This window comes from Triticum aestivum, chromosome 7D (genome assembly GCF_018294505.1).
Source record: "Triticum aestivum cultivar Chinese Spring chromosome 7D, IWGSC CS RefSeq v2.1, whole genome shotgun sequence".
Lineage (NCBI taxonomy): Eukaryota > Viridiplantae > Streptophyta > Magnoliopsida > Poales > Poaceae > Triticum > Triticum aestivum.
In genome coordinates, this window is record NC_057814.1 from 14,269,388 (window position 1) to 14,287,067 (window position 17,680).

A 17,680-nucleotide genomic window follows, 5' to 3' on the forward strand; every position below is an offset into this window, starting at 1 on the left:
CAAGATCATAGAAATGCAAGAATGGTGTTGATGGAAACGCAAATACGCCGTAACTAACATTGTGCGAGAAGATGGTAGTAGGAGGAAATATACATGGTATTTATCCAAGTGGCTAGCACTAGTAGAAAACAGGGCATAGGTCACAGGGCAGTTTTCACATTAGCCCCGGTTCAGTCACGAACCGGGACCCATGGGGCATTCGTCCCGGTTCGTGAGCCCAGGGGGCCGGCCGGGGCCTCGTGGGCATTGGTCCCGGTTCGTATGGAACCATTTGTCCCGGTTCAAGCCACGAACCGGGACTAATGGTCCTCGCTCCTGGCCAACAACCATTTGTCCTGGTTCTTGGCATGAACCGGGACAGAAGGCCCGGATTTAGTACCGGTTCATGCCACGAATCGGGACCAATGAGGTGCCTATATATACCCCTCGCCTGCGACCAGAGCACTCCAGTGCTCTGTTTTTCTCTGGCCGGCGAGGGGAGGGCTTTGTGGTGCTCTAGCTCACCTCCTATGCACATGAGGTGTTCGATGAAATGCCCGAGCCACACTAGTTAAGCTTTGTCCTCTCGAAGCTCGACCTCAAAGCTCCATTTTCCTCGAGATTTGTCTAGGTTTAGCGGCCCGTCACGTCCCATTCCCGTCTTCACCGCCGTCGACCGCCCGCGCCGATCTCGTCGCCGGCACCACCGTGGTGAGCCTCTTGTTCTTATCTTCTTTTTGAAAGAAAAAAATTCTTACTTTAGATAGATACTTGTCTAATTTTCTTACTATTTTATTCCTTCTTATTACATAGTGCGATGGTTTTGGTATCCGCCCCCGTCGGCCCTCGTCCTGTCTATGATTCGGATGTGGTATATATTATCTTTTTATAACTATTTGATTCATTTATTGTTTATGACAAATATACCGACCAACGTGACATAGATTTTATTTATCTAGGAGGTGGTTGAACCGGAAATTCTAACCGACCCTATTGTCGAGAGGTTAAGTTTAGTTGAAGAAGAAAACAATTACTTGAAGGAAAAAATAAAAAAAATTGAGGAGGAGAAGATGATATTGGAGTTGCATGTTGCGGATGTCGTTGATGATCACAAGATCAAGATGGATGCAATGCGCTTGAAGATTAGAAAGATTAGAAAATATGCCATTTATACCGAGGCTTGGTATCATTATGCCGTTGGATCAATTGTTACCTTGGTTGCGATTATGATCGCATTTGTTTTCGCATTGAAATGTTTTACATAGTTTCAATGTATGGTTTAATTAATTAGATGCTCTGGAGAGCTATATATATGTTGTTAGATGAGAACTATGTATGTACTTTGGTTCTAATGTGATGATGAACTTCTATTAATTTGGTCACTTAATTATCTATTCATGATGTTCTGTAATGGTTTTTGACACACTTAATTATATATAATGCACGCAGATGAACCGGCAATGGATGTACGGTGACAGACACACCTTCGAGTACATTAAGGGCGTGCATGATTTTCTCGAAGTGGTTGAGGCAAACAAGCAGAATGGTTTTATGTGTTGTCCATGCCCTACATGTGGGAATACGAAGTCTTACTCTGACCGGAAAATCCTTCACGCCCACCTGCTTTACAAGGGTTTCATGCCACACTATAATGTTTGGACGAGGCACGGAGAAATGGGGGTTATGATGGAAGACGGCGAAGAAGAAGAGGACGATGACAACTATGTGCCCCCTGAATACGGTGATGCTGCAACGGGGGAAGCTGCTGAAGATCAAGAGGAACCAGACGATGTGCCTAATGATGCTGCAAGGGGGGAAGCTGCTGAAGATCAAGAGGAACCAGTGCCCGATGATGATGATCTCCGCCGGGTCATTGTCGATGCAAGGACGCAATGCGAAAGTCAAAAGGAGAAGCTGAAGTTCGATCGCATGTTAGAGGATCACAAAAAAGGGTTGTACCCCAATTGCGAAGATGGCAACACAAAGCTCGGTACCGTACTGGATTGCTGCAGTGGAAGGCAGAGAATGCTGTGCCTGACAAAGGATTTGAGAAGCTATTGAAAATATTGAAGAAGAAGCTTCCAAAGGATAACGAATTGCCCGACAGTACATACGCAGCAAAGAAGGTCGTATGCCCTCTAGGATTGGAGGTGCAGAAGATACATGCATGCCCTAATGACTGCATCCTCTACCGCGGTGCGTACAAGGATCTGAACGCATGCCCGAGATGCGGTGCATTGCGGTATAAGATCAGACGAGATGACCCTGGTGATGTTGACGGCGAGCTCCCCAGGAAGAGGGTTCCTGCGAAGGTGATGTGGTATGCTCCTATAATACCACGGTTGAAACGTCTGTTCAGAAACGAAGAGCATGCCAAGTTGATGCGAAGGCACATGAGGGCCGTAAGAAAGACGGGAAGTTGAGAGCACCCGCTGACGGGTCGCAGTGAAGAAAAATCGAGAGAAAGTACTGGGCTGAGTTTGCAGCTGACCCAAGGAACGTATGGTTTGGTTTAAGCGCGGATGGCATTAATCCTTTCGGGGAGCAGAGCAGCAATCACAGCACCCGGCCCGTGACTCTATGTATGTATAACCTTCCTCCTTGGATGTGCATGAAGCGGAAGTTCATTATGATGCCAGTTCTCATCCAAGGCCCTAAGCAACCCGGCAACGACATTGATGTGTACCTAAGGCCATTAGTTGAAGAACTTTTACAGCTGTGGAATGGAAACAGTGTACGTACGTGGGATGAGCACAAACAAGAGGAATTTAACCTGCACGCGTTGCTGTTTGTAACCATCAACGATTGGCCCGCTCTCAGTAACCTTTCAGGACAGACAAACAAGGGATACCACGCATGCACGCACTGTTTAGATGACACTGAAAGTATATACCTGGACAAAAGCAGGAAGAATGTGTACCTGGGCCATCGTCGATTTCTTCCGACCAACCATCAATGTCGAAAGAAAGGCAAGCATTTCAAAGGCGAGGCAGATCACCGGAAGAAGCCCGCCATGCGTACCGGTGATCACGTACTTGCTATGGTCAATGATTTACACGTAATCTTTGGAAAGGGTCCCGGCGGACTAGCTGTTCCGAATGACGTTGAGGGACACGCACCCATGTGGAAGAAGAAATCTATATTTTGGGACCTACCCTACTGGAAAGAGCTAGAGGTCCGCTCTTCAATCGACGCGATGCACGTGACGAAGAACCTTTGCGTGAACCTGCTAGGCTTCTTGGGCGTGTATGGGAAGACAAAAGATACACCTGAGGCACGGGAGGACCTGCAACGTTTGCACGAAAAAGACGGCATGCCTCCGAAGCAGTATGAAGGTCCTGCCAGCTACGCTCTTACGAAAGAAGAGAAAGAAATCTTCTTTGAATGCCTGCTCAGTATGAAGGTCCCGGCTGGCTTCTCGTCGAATATAAAGGGAATAATAAATATGCCAGAGAAAAAGTTTCAGAACCTAAAGTCTCATGACTGCCACGTGATTATGACGCAACTGCTTCCGGTTGCATTGAGGGGGCTTCTACCGGAAAACGTCCGATTAGCCATTGTGAAGCTATGGGCATTCCTCAATGCAATCTCTCAGAAGGTGATCGATCCAGAAATCATACCAAGGCTAAGGAGTGATGTGGCGCAATGTCTTGTCAGTTTCGAGCTGGTGTTCCCACCATCCTTCTTCAATATCATGACGCACGTCCTAGTTCATCTAGTCGACGAGATTGTCATTCTGGGGCCCATATTTCTACACAATATGTTCCCCTTTGAGAGGTTCATGGGAGTCCTAAAGAAATATGTCCGTAACCGCGCTAGGCCAGAAGGAAGCATCTCCATGGGCCATCAAACAGAGGATGTCATTGGGTTTTGTGTTGACTTTATTCCTGGCCTTAAGAAGATAGGTCTCCCTAAATCGCGGTATGAGGGGAGACTGACTGGAAAAGGCACGCTTGGAGGGGGGAACTCAATAATATGCAGGGACGGATATTCTTGGTCTGAAGCACACTACACAGTTCTACAGAACTCTACCTTGGTGACCCCGTATGTCGATGAACACAAGAACAGTCTGCGCTCCAAACACCCGGAGCAGTGTGACGACTGGATTACATGTGAACACATCAGGACTTTCAGCAATTGGTTGGAAACACGTCTCAGAGGTGACACCACTGTTTGTGATGAGTTGTACTCGTTGTCCAGGGGACCATCTTCGACTGTATTGACTTACAAAGGATACGAGATAAATGGGAATACATTTTACACTATCGCCCAAGATCAAAAGAGCACCAACCAAAACAGCGGTGTCCGCTTTGATGCAGCAACCGAGAGGGGAAAGGACACATATTATGGTTACATAATGGACATATGGGAACTTGACTATGGACATGATTTTAAGGTCCCTTTGTTTAAGTGCAAATGGGTCAATCTGTCAGGAGGCGGGGTACAGGTAGACCCATAGTACGGAATGACAACAGTGGATCTGAACAATCTTGGGTACACTGACGAACCGTTCGTCCTAGCCAATGATGTGGCACAGGTTATCTATGTGAAGGACATGTCTACCAGACCGAGGAAAAGAAAAGATAAGGAAGCGAATACATCATACGATGAGCCAAAGCGGCACATAGTTCTTTCAGGAAAAAGGGACATTGTGGGAGTGGAGGGCAAGACAGACATGTCTGAAGATTATGAAAAGTTTCATGAAATTCCTCCCTTCAAAGTCAAGGCTGACCCAAGCATCCTGATAAACGATGAAGATTATCCATGGTTACGGCGCAATAAGCAAATGACACAAGCGAAGAAAAAGTGAAGACTTTCTCCCGCAACTATTATGATGATACCATGCCAACTTTGTAATAGACGAGTATGATACCATTGTCCGTTTTGTACAAGAAGTGCATCTAGTTTTTGCCGTAACCCTCTCAACTTTCTTGCACATGCTATGTGGATGAAATGATGATACCATGCCAACTTTCAACCTTTTCAGAGTTCATTTGAAATGCTTTATAAGCCCTGAGTGCAGAGAGGTTAGGCCCGTAAGCCTGCTTTAGAGAGGAGCTCGATAGCTCAGGCGCACCGCACCTTATAAACAGGTGCGGCTCTCTCTTAGCTAGCGAGGTGGGACTAAACTCACCACCACGCCGCTGTGCAAGGCCATTGGTCCCGGTTGGTGGCACGAACCGGGACCAATTCCACCCTTTGGTCCCTGTTGGTGCCACGAACCGGTACTAATGAGGCTGTGGCCCCACGAGCACCTTTAGTATCTGTTCGTGGCACGAACCGGTACTAGAGTTTCTTACTAGCTAAGCAGTTTTTTAGTCCCACCTCGCTAGCTGAGAGGCACTAGGAGCGGTTTATAAGCCCTGAGTGCAGAGACGATGAAGAAGAGGCGCAATGCTCACGTTGCTTAGCTTCAAGCCTTGAGGAATAAGGTAGACTGCATCGAGCTATGTGCAGTGCAGTCTACACTATTCCGAAAGGCTTGAAGCAAATCAACGCGCATTGCGCCTCTTTTTTATTTTTAATCATTAAAAGCAAAAAGAATTTTCATAAAGAACTTTTTTATAGAAACTTTAATAGCAGAAAGAATTATCATAAAGTAAAATAAATAAGTAATTAGAAACAAAATAAAATAAAATAATAAGTTTTTTGTTGTAAGTAGAAACAAAACAAAATAAATATAGCAAAAAAGAAAACAAAAAAACTAAATACAGCAAAAAGAATTTTCATAAAGAACTAATGGCACTAATAGGAAGTTTATATGTTTTCTAAAACTAATGGCATTAACAGACAGTTTATAATTTTGCTGACCTAAAAGCAAAAAGAATTAAAAAATAAAGCAAAAAACAAAAGAAAATAAATAATGCAAAAAACAGAACCAAAAAACTGGATTTTTTTTAAAAACTGCCACCTATTGGGCCACCACGGCCTGAATACGACTAGAAACCCAACCTGGGCCAGGATTCAGGCCCGCAGAAGGCCCAATAGGCCAACAGACAGCACAGTGTGACATTAGGCCCGTAAGCCTGCATTTGAGAGGAGCTCGAGAGGGCAGCCGCAGTGGGGCTTATAAACCACTCCGAGCCCCTCTCAACTAGCGAGGTGGGACTAAACTTTTGCCCGCGGGCAGCGCAAGGCCTTTGGTCCCGGTTGGTGGCACCAACCGGGACCAATGCCCCCCCTTTAGTCCCGGTTGGTGCCACCAACCGGGACCAAAGGCCGCCGCTTCCCGCCCTTTGGGCTGCTGAAAAGAGGCCTTTGGTCCCGGTTGGTGGCACCAACGGGGACTAATGCCCACCTTTAGTCCCGGTTGGTGCCACGAACCGGGACTAAAGGCTTTGCTATATAAGTCCACACTTAGGAAATTTTTGACATACCTCGCCAGTTGCTATATATAAGTTACAATTTTAGAAAAGTTTTATATATCTAGCTAGGAAGGGAAGAAGAAGAAAAAGAAGGATAGGAAAGAAGAAAATAAGAAGAGGAAAGAAAGAAGAAGAGGAGAGGAAGAAGAGGAGATATAAATAAGAAGAGGAAAAAAGAAGAAAAAGAAAAGGAGAAGAAGAAAAAAAATTTCTATTTTTTCTTCTTCTCCTCTATTCCTTTCTTCTTCTCCTCTTTTTTTTTCTTCTTTTTTTTCTTCTTTTTTTTCTTCAATCCTCTCCTCTATTCCTTTCTTCTTCTCTCCTCTTTTTATTTCTTCTTCGTTTTCTTATGTTTTATCGGGTCTGTCGTTGTCGATATTACCCCCTCCCGATAACTTCAGCACGAGGGGGGATAACTTCAACACGAGGGGGGGGGGGTCGATATACCCCCTCCTCGATAACATTATTTTCCCGTGTATGTATGTCGTCGTTGTCGATATAAACCCCCTCCCGATAACTTCAACACGTGGGGGGGGTCGATATATACCCCCTCCCCGATAACATTATTTTCCCGTGTATGTATGTCGTCGTTGTCGATATATATAACTCCCTCCCAGATAACTTCGACATGATGGACGGTCGATATGTATACCCCCTCTCGACCGTGATAACTTATACCACGGGAGCACCCCCCGGCCCTCTCGCTCGACCAAAACTCTCGAGGACACCCAAACCCTAGAAAAAAACGATGTCGGTCTCCTACCCCCTCCCGCCGCGCCCCTACCCTTGAAGCGTTGCCTAGGCCACCCCAAACCCGGAATAAGCTAGGTCTACGTTTGCACTAATATATCCACCTGCTGTCATGTTTGTGTAATAATTGCCATGTTGTAATATTTGCAGAAACAATGGAGCACGGACGAGATGAGCAAGCAGAAGATGTGTTGGGGGACATAATCTTAGCCGGAGGTGATATCTTGTCGTATCTTAACGACAATGATGGTCTGGAAGAACAGGGTGAAGAAGCAGGCTGCGGTGATCGAAGAGTGGAGGAGGAAAGACATGATTATGATGGCTCCAGTGACCCAATGCTGGTGCAAGAAGGAGCCCGTGGTGACGGCTCCGGTGACCGAACAGAGTCCGGCCAGGTAAATATATTAGTTAAGCCTGTGCTGACTAGCTAATTGATGCATTCATTGTTTTGGTATGTACACATATTAATTAACACTCGTCTTTCTTCTTTTTTCTAGCCCTACGGATCGAGCACAACTGCGGTAAAGAGACGAGGCCCAAAGAGAAAGTTGCGCTCGGATGAAAGGTTTGAGATCACAGCAATCACGCGCGACGGCCAACCGATTGAACCCCTCCGGACAAAGGATGCTTTTGCTGCTCAGTGCGGGGTTCTAGTTAGGGACAAGATCCCGATTAGCATCCACCAATGGTATAAGCCTAAGAAGGAAGACCCTGAGGTGTCTTATGTCAATGATATGCAGAAAGATGATCTTTGGACTGAGCTGAAGGCAAATTTCACCCTACCGCCAGAGGAGGATCCGGAGAAGCCAGTTATAGAGCAATTAATCAAGTCTCATGCTCTGAAGAAGATGGCAGACCTATTCAGGAGGTGGAAGAATGAGCTGAAAACTTTTGTCGACAAAGAAGAGACACCAGAATTCGTCGGCCGGTATGAGAAGATCAGAGATCACTGGCCCGCATTTGTGGCCCACAAGACATCGGAAAAGAGTAAGAAGATGTCAGCGACAAACAAGCAGAATGCTGCGAAGAAGAAGCTTCACCATCGCACGGGGTCAGGTGGCTACCTCAAAGCCCGGCCTAAGTGGGCCAAGTCTGAGAGGGATCTGCTTGATAAAGGGATCGAACCAGAGACAATGAACTGGCCAGACCGTTGCCGGACTTGGTTCTTCGGGGCTGGCGGAACCTTGGACCCTGTATCAGGGAGGTGTCGTTGGACGGACGAGCAACTTGCAATACCCGTCAAGAAGCTTAAGCACTATATCGATGCAGCGCAGCAAGGGACGTTCGTTCCAGACAGAGAGAACGACGAGCTCACAATGGCCCTCGGGAATCCTGAGCACCCTGGACGGACACGAGGCACGCCAGGCTCCGTTCCGTGGAAGGCTGGTTTTCCGGACGCGGGCGGTTACAAAACCCAGGAGAGGAGGAAAAAAGTGGAGCAGATCCAAATTCAGCGTCTGCACGAAAGGGTTCAAGTGCTAGAGGAACGAGACGGCAATAGAGATGCCGAAACTGCCCCCGAAGCTACACCGCCATCCCAGCGTAGAAGCAGCGTGGCTTCCACCGAGCTGCCTCAGCTGAAGCATGCGACTACTCCTAGCTACCCCGTGGATGCTATCACGGAGTCTCAACATTGCCACCTTATGGCGGAATGGCAGAACTTGAAAGTCAAGGCGGCTGTTGGCTCTGTTTTACCTACTGAACCCGGCGCAACCTACCACTGCCGGCAGATTCCAGAAGGATATGCTAGGGTGATGGTGGATGAAATAACGGAGGGATTTGAGGACCTCCAGCTTGACCACCCTACCGGTGAAGGGGAGACTCGGCTGGGTTTAGCTCTGAAGACTCCATGCCTATGGCGGAAGGAGCTCATCAAGCTTCCGAACTGGACGGCTCCGGCGAGTAAGGGCACTCCGCCTCCTCCTCCGCCTCCTCCTCCGGCGAGTGATCAGGGCACTCAGCCTCCTTCTCCGGCGCGTGGCGGCACTCCGCCTCCTTCTCCACCAGCGCCGGCGCGCTAGAGCAGCCAGCCTCCTCCTTCTCCGCCTCGTCAGGAAGGGCGGAAGAGACCCGCCGCCGCTGCGGCTGCTCCGGCGCGTCGTAGTCCTTCTCCTCCGCCTCGTAAGCAAGGAAAGAAGACAGCCGCAGCCGCTCCGTCTGCTCTGCCGGCGTCTAGCAGTACAGCTGCCAGAGGCGGGAGGCAATACAGATTCGGTCCTTCTCTGAAGACTCCAGAGAAGTTACCATATGAGAGGACCGAGGAGGAGAACGCGGAGATCGTGCGAGCCGAAGTGAAGAACTTCTTTGAAGGGGTCAAAGCAAAGAAACATCCATCTCCGGAGGAGAAGGTAGATCCGGTGAAAGCAAAGCGCACTCTGGCTGCCCTGACAAAACCACCAAAGTCTCCGCCAAGAGGCAACTATGAGCGCGTTCTTGGAAAGGCATATGCCGAAGCGGAGCGGTCGGGAAGTACTGTCAGTGATAAAAGGATGAAAGAACGACGAGCTGGGAAAAAAATTGCCCAGCTCGGCGAACAAGCGAACCAATCGTGCCCCCCGCTCAAGGTGTCAAAAGACATCGTCGCTAATGATCCGGGTATGGTGCCCGGTTATAGCAATCTTGGAGATTACCTGCCCGACGATGTACATTATGAAATCATGGAGGTGGACAACCACAAATACCATTACGGGAAGCCTCTCGTCAAAGATGTCAGATCTCTAAGCACGATGATGCGAAGACTACATGATTGGTACATGAAAACCTGCAGAGAGTCTGATGGGATGAGTACTTTGACGCTGAGAGTTAAACCGGAGGATGACCTCGTTGGAATTGAACTGCTGAATGTTCCATTTGAGGATTTCTTCCAGTTTTACAATCTAAAGTCCCTCGATAAAACAACGATCACTTGCTACTGTCTGTAAGTAGTACTACTTCTGTCATTAAGTCTCTCTATATAGGTCAGCTCTTTCATTGCATGTATTTATACTAATCCTCACTATATTATGCAGATTGAAGATCGCCGAATTGAAGAAAAGACAAATCGGTGATATTGGGTTCATCAACACAAATCTCATAGATGCATATACGGTTGAAAAACATCCCAAAGAAGTCGAGGCCAACTTGCTACAATCATTGGTATTAAATCAAAACAAAGATATAATACTCTTTCCTTACAACTTCAAGTGAGTGTTACTGTCTTCTGCATATTCGGTTTCCCTTATTAGTCCAGGTTATGGTAATGTAATTGATGACTTATGCATGCATGCGCAGCTTCCACTATATTCTCCTAGAGATTAAGCTTGAGCCGGGAGTAGTAACCGTCTTAGACTCGAGACGAAAAGATCCCCAGGACTATGCGAACATGACTCAAATGCTCCAGAAGTAAGTTAAATCGATCATTATCCACCATATCAGCAACTTTGTTCATTTCCTGATATCAAGTAATTGTTTTCTTTGTCTGGCAGGGTTTGGAGAAAATTCACCTCAAAAGCCCCGGGACTGCCGAACCAGCTGCAATTTAGACACCCGAAAGTAAGTACTATAGTAGCATGTTCCGCGCATCTCCTAGTGATTCAAGCGCTAGTTTGATCAATACCATTTAGCATGCTTGCTTATCAGTTTGATTGACCTCTATTTCTTGTAAAGTGGTTGTGGCAGCAACCCGGGAATAATTACTGTGGATACTACGTTTGCGAGTCCATCCGCTACCATACCTGTGAGCGGGGCTCCACTGAAGAACAATATGAAGTGCGTAAGCAATAATATTCACAATTTTATTTTATTACCATCATTTGTGTTGAGTTTCATTTATTCATATATATATGTATTGACCCCTTTCTTCAAATTAGATTTTTCGGAAGCGGGATCAACTCCTAGCAGAAGATCGTATGCTAGGAATTCAAGAGGAATTGGCGGCATTCTTCCTTGACCACGTGATCACTGAAAACGGAGAATACTATGTGGACCCTGTGTTCCTACAATATAATTAGGAGATTGTATTGTAAGAGATAATTATTGTATATATGTAGCCGGTAGTGTCGGATAGATATACGAGAACTTGTTGTTCGACCAATATCTCGGAGAAGGAGAGGTGGTCGATATCACTTCTCTCTGTATGCATATGTTCATGACGATCTTTTGTTTCCTTCATTTGAAACCTAGCTAGCGTGTCTACTCCTCTCCATACGTATATAGTATGTAACGTCGACCAAGCACGGAGATAAGAGAGGACACTTCTCTCTATTAATTAGCTAGCTAACACAATATATGAAACACCTAAATTAACCCCCCAAAACCCCTAAACCACCCCCTTTCAAAAAAAAACAAAAATCTCAGCTCCTGCCAGGTGCTGACGCGTGGATGCCTATTGGTCCAGGTTGGTGGCACCAACCGGGACCAAAGGCCCTCCTGCCTGGGCTCCCCGCACCGGCCACGTGGACGGCCTTTAGTCCCGGTCCGTGTAAGAACCGGGACTAAAGGGCTAGGCATTAGTAACGACCCTTTAGTCCCGGTTCCAGAACCGGGACTAAAGGCCCTTATGAACCGGGGTAAAAGCCCCTTTTCCTACTAGTGTAGTGAGTTCTGAGAGCAACTCTCAAAGAACCTAGTTCATGAGCTGAATCTATCCCACCACTGTGATGTTGATGATTGATGAGCTGCATGATCAGCTTGAGGCAATCCAAGGAGGCCAAATCCTAGAACAAGGTCTACAGAGTACAGAGTGCTAGGAAAATCCCGAAAAAGAAACAGACAGACACCCAAGGAAGGAAGTTCGGTCAGTTAGGAATAAAGACAAGCACCTGGCGGGCGAGCAGGCAGGCTGACCCGGTGGAGATTCCCGCGGACTGGAGAGGAGGAATCAGAGCTGACGGCGCTCCGCCGGCGAGGCGGCACGCTAAGCCCCGGGCAAGGACGACCATGCGCGTGACTGCTGCATGCTCTCGCCGTCGAGGGTCGTCCGCCGACCGCCGGGATGGGGATCTTTTTTTAAGAGAACCGCAGGGATGGGGATGGATGACGGCGCTGAATGAAGTTGTAGGAAGCATTTGGGCCAGTGTGGTTGCGAGAACCTCTTCATGCCGGGTGTGCTGTGGGCCGGCCCAGCAACAGGTACGCTATCTCGCTCGCTAACTTCGCTCGGGTGGACAGACTGACTTCCCTCAAAAGAAAAAAAATAGGTGACACATTGACTGGTTGACAAGTTCACCATTGACTTCGGGAAAAAGATGAATCTATTTTTTAAGGACTTTGCTAACTTACACCCAGTCCGAAGATAAGCTACAGATCCGCACAATTCCCCCCTTTCCTAATTTGCATGCATGCATTAATTTCATCTTATTTTTTCATGTGTGTGTCCACTGTCTACTAGCAGTTAATTAGCAGCTAATAATCATATACATGCAAAAAAACAAAATTGATGATGTCATCAAAGATTCTTCCTAATGCGGAAATTCAAATATTTGTAGCTCAAACCGTCGCTCCAATTGAAAAACATGTTTCATATAAAAGATTCGTCGCGAGAAGATCTTCGAAACAAGATCCCATATTAATATGTTTCGACGACTTAATTTTTTGGGTCAAAAGTTATCATGCTCAGGCTAAGTAAGTTATCACATCTCTGGTTCATAAGTTACCATCTTGTTTATATACAAATTACCGGGGCATAAAAATGGTCAACCAACCTTCTCCCGAGGTGCAAATGAACCAGAGGGAAATAATAGATGATGTCATCCTAGATTGCCCTCTATTTCAAAACTTCAAAATATTATGTAGCTCAAACCATCAGTCATATTAAAAATCCGTTTTCACATAAAAGATTTGTTGCGACGAGACCTTCGAAACTAGAATTCACATTGATATGTTTCGACGACTATTTTTTGGATCAAATGTTACCGGGCCAGACTAAGTAAGTTATCACGTATGTGATAACTAAGTTACATCTTGTTTATGTTGAAAATACCATGGCATAAAAATGATCCTTCTACCTTCTCGCCATGTGTAAATGAATTAGAGGACAAAAATGCTGATGTCATCTTAGATTTTCCTCTATTTTAAAACTTCAAAATGTTTTGTAGATCAAACCATCGGTCTGATCAAAAAACCATTTTCACATAAAAAATCCGTCATGACGAGAGCCTCGAAAGTAGATCCCATGTTGGTATGTTACAACGACTTTTTTCAGATCAAAAGTTACTACTAATGGGCTAAAGTAATTTATCACGCATGTGCTACATATGTTGACATGTCGCTTACACGGATATTACCGCGGCATAAACCTGGTTTCTCTAACCTCCTTATCAGCTAAGGTTAAAGTTACCGCGGTGTTTGTGCGTGAGTTATCACGTATACAATGCCTATATTACCAAACTATTTACACAACCCCATCGCCAAAGTTATCAGGACTGAGGCACATAAGTTTATCAGGTCTGCGATGTGTAAGTTACCATGCTATTCACACAAAAGTTAACGGTGGGATATTTCATCACCCCCCCTCGCCAAAGTTATCAGGACCGTGGCACATAAGTTACCAGGTCCACGATGTGTGAGTTACCATGCTATTCGCGTAAAAGTTACCAAGGGATATTTCATCAACCACCCCTGCCCTCCCCCCCCCCCAACCGGCGGCAAAGTTACCAGGACCGGGGTACATAAGTTATCAGGTTTGCTATGAGTGAGTTACCGTGCTATTAACATTAAAGTTGTCGTGGGTACATTTTATCACCCCCTCGCCAAAGTTATCAGCACCGAGGCACATAGGTTATCAGGTCTGCGATGTGTGAGTTACCATGCTATTCACGCAATACTTGGGGATATTTCATCAACCCCTCCCCCAATGCCAAAAAGTTATCAAAGACCGAGATACATAAGTTATCAGGTCTGCAATATGTGAGTTACCATGCTATTCAAATAAAAGTTATCAGGGGGATATTTCATCAACCACCCCCCCCCCCCACACACCCCACGCGCCAAAGTAATCAGGACCGGGGTACATAAGTTATCAGGTCTGTGGTGTGTAAGTTACCATGCTATGCACAAGAAAGTTACTGGGAGTATATTTCATTAACCCCCCCTGCCTCCTCCGAGGTAGTGGAGGGAGCGGCCCCGCGCCTTCTTGATCGCGGGCGGCAACTCCTCGACGACGAGACGGTGGCGGCGCGACGATGACGGTGGCGCGTGGATGCGGCCGTACTGGCTGCGTGGCAGGAACGTCGGCTCCTCCTTGACCCGGTGTCCAATCTAGACGCCGCGGTGGTGCGGGGGCGAGGTCGGCTCCTCCTTCATGTGGTGTCCGATCTGGACGCCGCGGTTGTGCCGGGGCGAGGCCAGCTCCTCCTTCATAGGACGGAGCGGGGACGCCGGCTCGTGCTTCACGCGGTGGCGCAGCGGGGACAGCGGCTCCTTCACGTGTGCTAGCGATGGTGGCGACATGCCCATGTAATGGAGCGACCACTCCGTCATTATCTCGATCTCACGGATGAAATCTTCGTTCGTGAGAGCGGCCTCATTGAGGAGTCGGGAAGGCTGTTGCGGTGGCTGTTCGACGGTGTCTGGTCCTTCTCATCACTGGAGGAGATGACGATCTCCTCCTTGGCGGAGGAGCTGGCTGCCGTGCACACCGACGGGCCGGGAGAGCATGGGTGAGGGCATTCAAACTATCTGACAACCTACCTAGCCATTCGGAAGGAGATTCACGACGATCAGGGCGTTCAGACTTGTTGCAATATTGAGGTGGTTTGAACTATCGATTTGTCGGGATATGTTTTTAACAACTTTTTTTTTCTCGGGTCAAAAAAGTTATCATGGGATTTGTGCGTAACTTATCATGTCTGTGGTGCGTATATTACCATGATGTTCTGCATTATTTTTCCTTTGGTGAAAAAAGTTGTTGACACAAGTGGTCGATGGAAAAAAAATAGTGAGAACTTGCTCGCAGGAGCAAAATAAATGAACATGCATATAAACGTGAGATATAGGACTAAAGTTGCACAAAAAACGAGCCCAAAAAACTGAAAAAAGTCTATACTAATGCAATAGTCAAAGCGGGTCAAAAAGGCAACCTTCCTATGTCTAACATGAAGAATGGCGTGGTGGGATGGTTCTCGTGCTAAGATAAGAGTGAGAGCTCGCGTCTTTTTTCTCAGTTGCACTGTTCCGAGCGGAAAAAAGTACGTCCGTGCGGATCTGTTGCAAACAGACAATCGGCAGGAAAATAGCTTTTTCGTTTTTTTAAACATAAGTGACCCTTCACTTACCGTCGACCTTTCTTAAAAAGTTCATGAGGTTTAATAAATTTCACCAATTTTGAAACAAGTTCATGATTTTGAGAAAAAAAACTTGAAAAAGTTCACGTGTTCTGCGGATTTGAAAAATCGACCACGAACTCGAAAAGGTTCACGAGTTCAAAAAAAAGTCCACGGGATACAAAAAATTTCATGAATTTTAAAAAAAGTTCATGAGTTCAAAAAATGTTCGTGAACATGACAAACATTTGTGCATTTTAAAAAGTTCAAAAATTTGAAAATAGTTTCATTCTTCATGGATATAAAAAAATTCATGATTTTGAGGAAAAAACTTCATAAATTTGGAAATAAATGTTGGCAGATTTGAAAAAAGTTCACATAATCAGGGTAAAAAGTTCAGGTATTTAAGTAAAAAAAGTTCACAAAGAAATCACAAAAGTTTGTGAACCTGAAAAAAGTTCACAAAAAAATTAAAAACAAAAAGAAAAGTAAACTAAAGTGGAAAAAGAAAAAATAAGAACAGAAGAAAAACGGGCCAAGCAAATCGAAAGAAAAGAAAACCAGTGTCTCCATTTGAGGGTTACATTTGACGCATAACAAAGAAGAAGAAAAAGTAACTAGGCATAGTAGGTGAGGTTCCCAGTTGGTTATTCCGTTTGGTATAGAGTTCGAAACTCACGTACTCCCGTTTTTGAAGGTTGAAAAAGAAAAGAAAAAAGTAAATGGGCCGAGCCCAACCGCGGAGCAATTGGAATTGCTATGTGTAATGTGAATTTTTAAAATACAGACAAGAACACTTAAATACACACTTTTGCTAACCAACTTGCGTGTAAGAAATGAGTATTTTTATATGCGAGTCACTCGGGTCGGTCGCTGTAATTCTATCTCCATCGATGCAACCAAGACTTGACAACCGTGGCGCCAAAGACCATTGCCTGAGCACCTGAGTCGATGAACTAGTTGTGGACACCGCCAAGGAGTTCGTGAAACAGGCCAAGGTGAGCTGGACCAAGTGCACCCCCACGTTGGTGGACGCAAAGGAGGACATACATGCGAATGCGGCAGGCACACAGATATGTTAGAGCATGCTGTCATGGCCCTTTGACAAGCATCACAAATCTTCCTTAGGGCATCATATTGTGCATTACTTGGCTTCTTAGTCATCCTTAATGTTTCTTCCCTAACATCTCCTATTCTCAAACTGTTAGGCAAATTTTTTTACACGCAAAGGTCTCATATATGCTTCTCTCATGTTCTCGAGGGATGATGACTGTCTCAAGGATCTATTGGGTGAAGAGCTGGTGGGGATAGGGGAGGTGTTTGTGGAGACGGCATGCATATAATCCACCACGGGTTTGGATGTTGTTGTACCTCCTACTATCTACCAACATTCAAATACGCGCTGAGACCAATCATTTATCCAGTGATAGCCGGTAGGTGCTATATCTATCAATAGTGAGATCTTTATCCAAAATGCCGTTTGGAGGCCGAGCTGCATCGTACTCTTTACCTTGCGCGTCGGTCTTTCTAGCGATCAGGCTCAGACCCACATTATTCCCCGGTATTTCAAAACAGCTATTCTCACTTATCAACTGTGCTATTTTTATTTTTATTTTTTGCGAATAATTGTGCTATTTATTAGTCACAGTATTCCCACTTTATCAACTGTGCTATCCCATGTGAATCACTGTGTCATACCAGCGCATTCACACTTGCCGTCATATAAGTTGTGTTCTGGCCATCAAACGAATGTTGGCCGCTCCAAAGTTGTGTATTTATATCACTCACCACACCACGGATCAGCACATGAAGAACACCACCATAGCCATGGCGTCTTCTTCGTCTTCAGTCCGATCAAGAGACAGGAGCTCACACCTTCCACTCACCATGTCCCCTGATTGTGTAACCTACCGCTTTTGAAACATGTTCCTCAGTCCACTCCATTCATCTTCTGCTAAAACCTGTTTGAATACATATTCAGTTCAATAGGTTTAAACCAAGAATTACTTGTCCTGCCCTCAAGTCTCTATCCCAGCATGTAGTCCTATATTCCCTATATGAGGGCCATATCAATAACAACCAGAAATATTAGAGATTGATAGGGACCAAACAAATACAGTTGGTTCAAATTTTCCAATCCACCAGCAAACATAAAAAATGTCACGATTGTTTCTTCAACCTCGTCCCTTAGGACAGATTCCGCGTCCAATCGAGGAACGAAGCTCTGGCCACAGTAGATTAACAAACAATCAGAACTAAGGAACAAAATCTCGTCCTAAACTGTAGCCTCTAACACCAAAACCCACGCCATAATTGTAAGTGACTCAACACTTACAGATCCGGTAG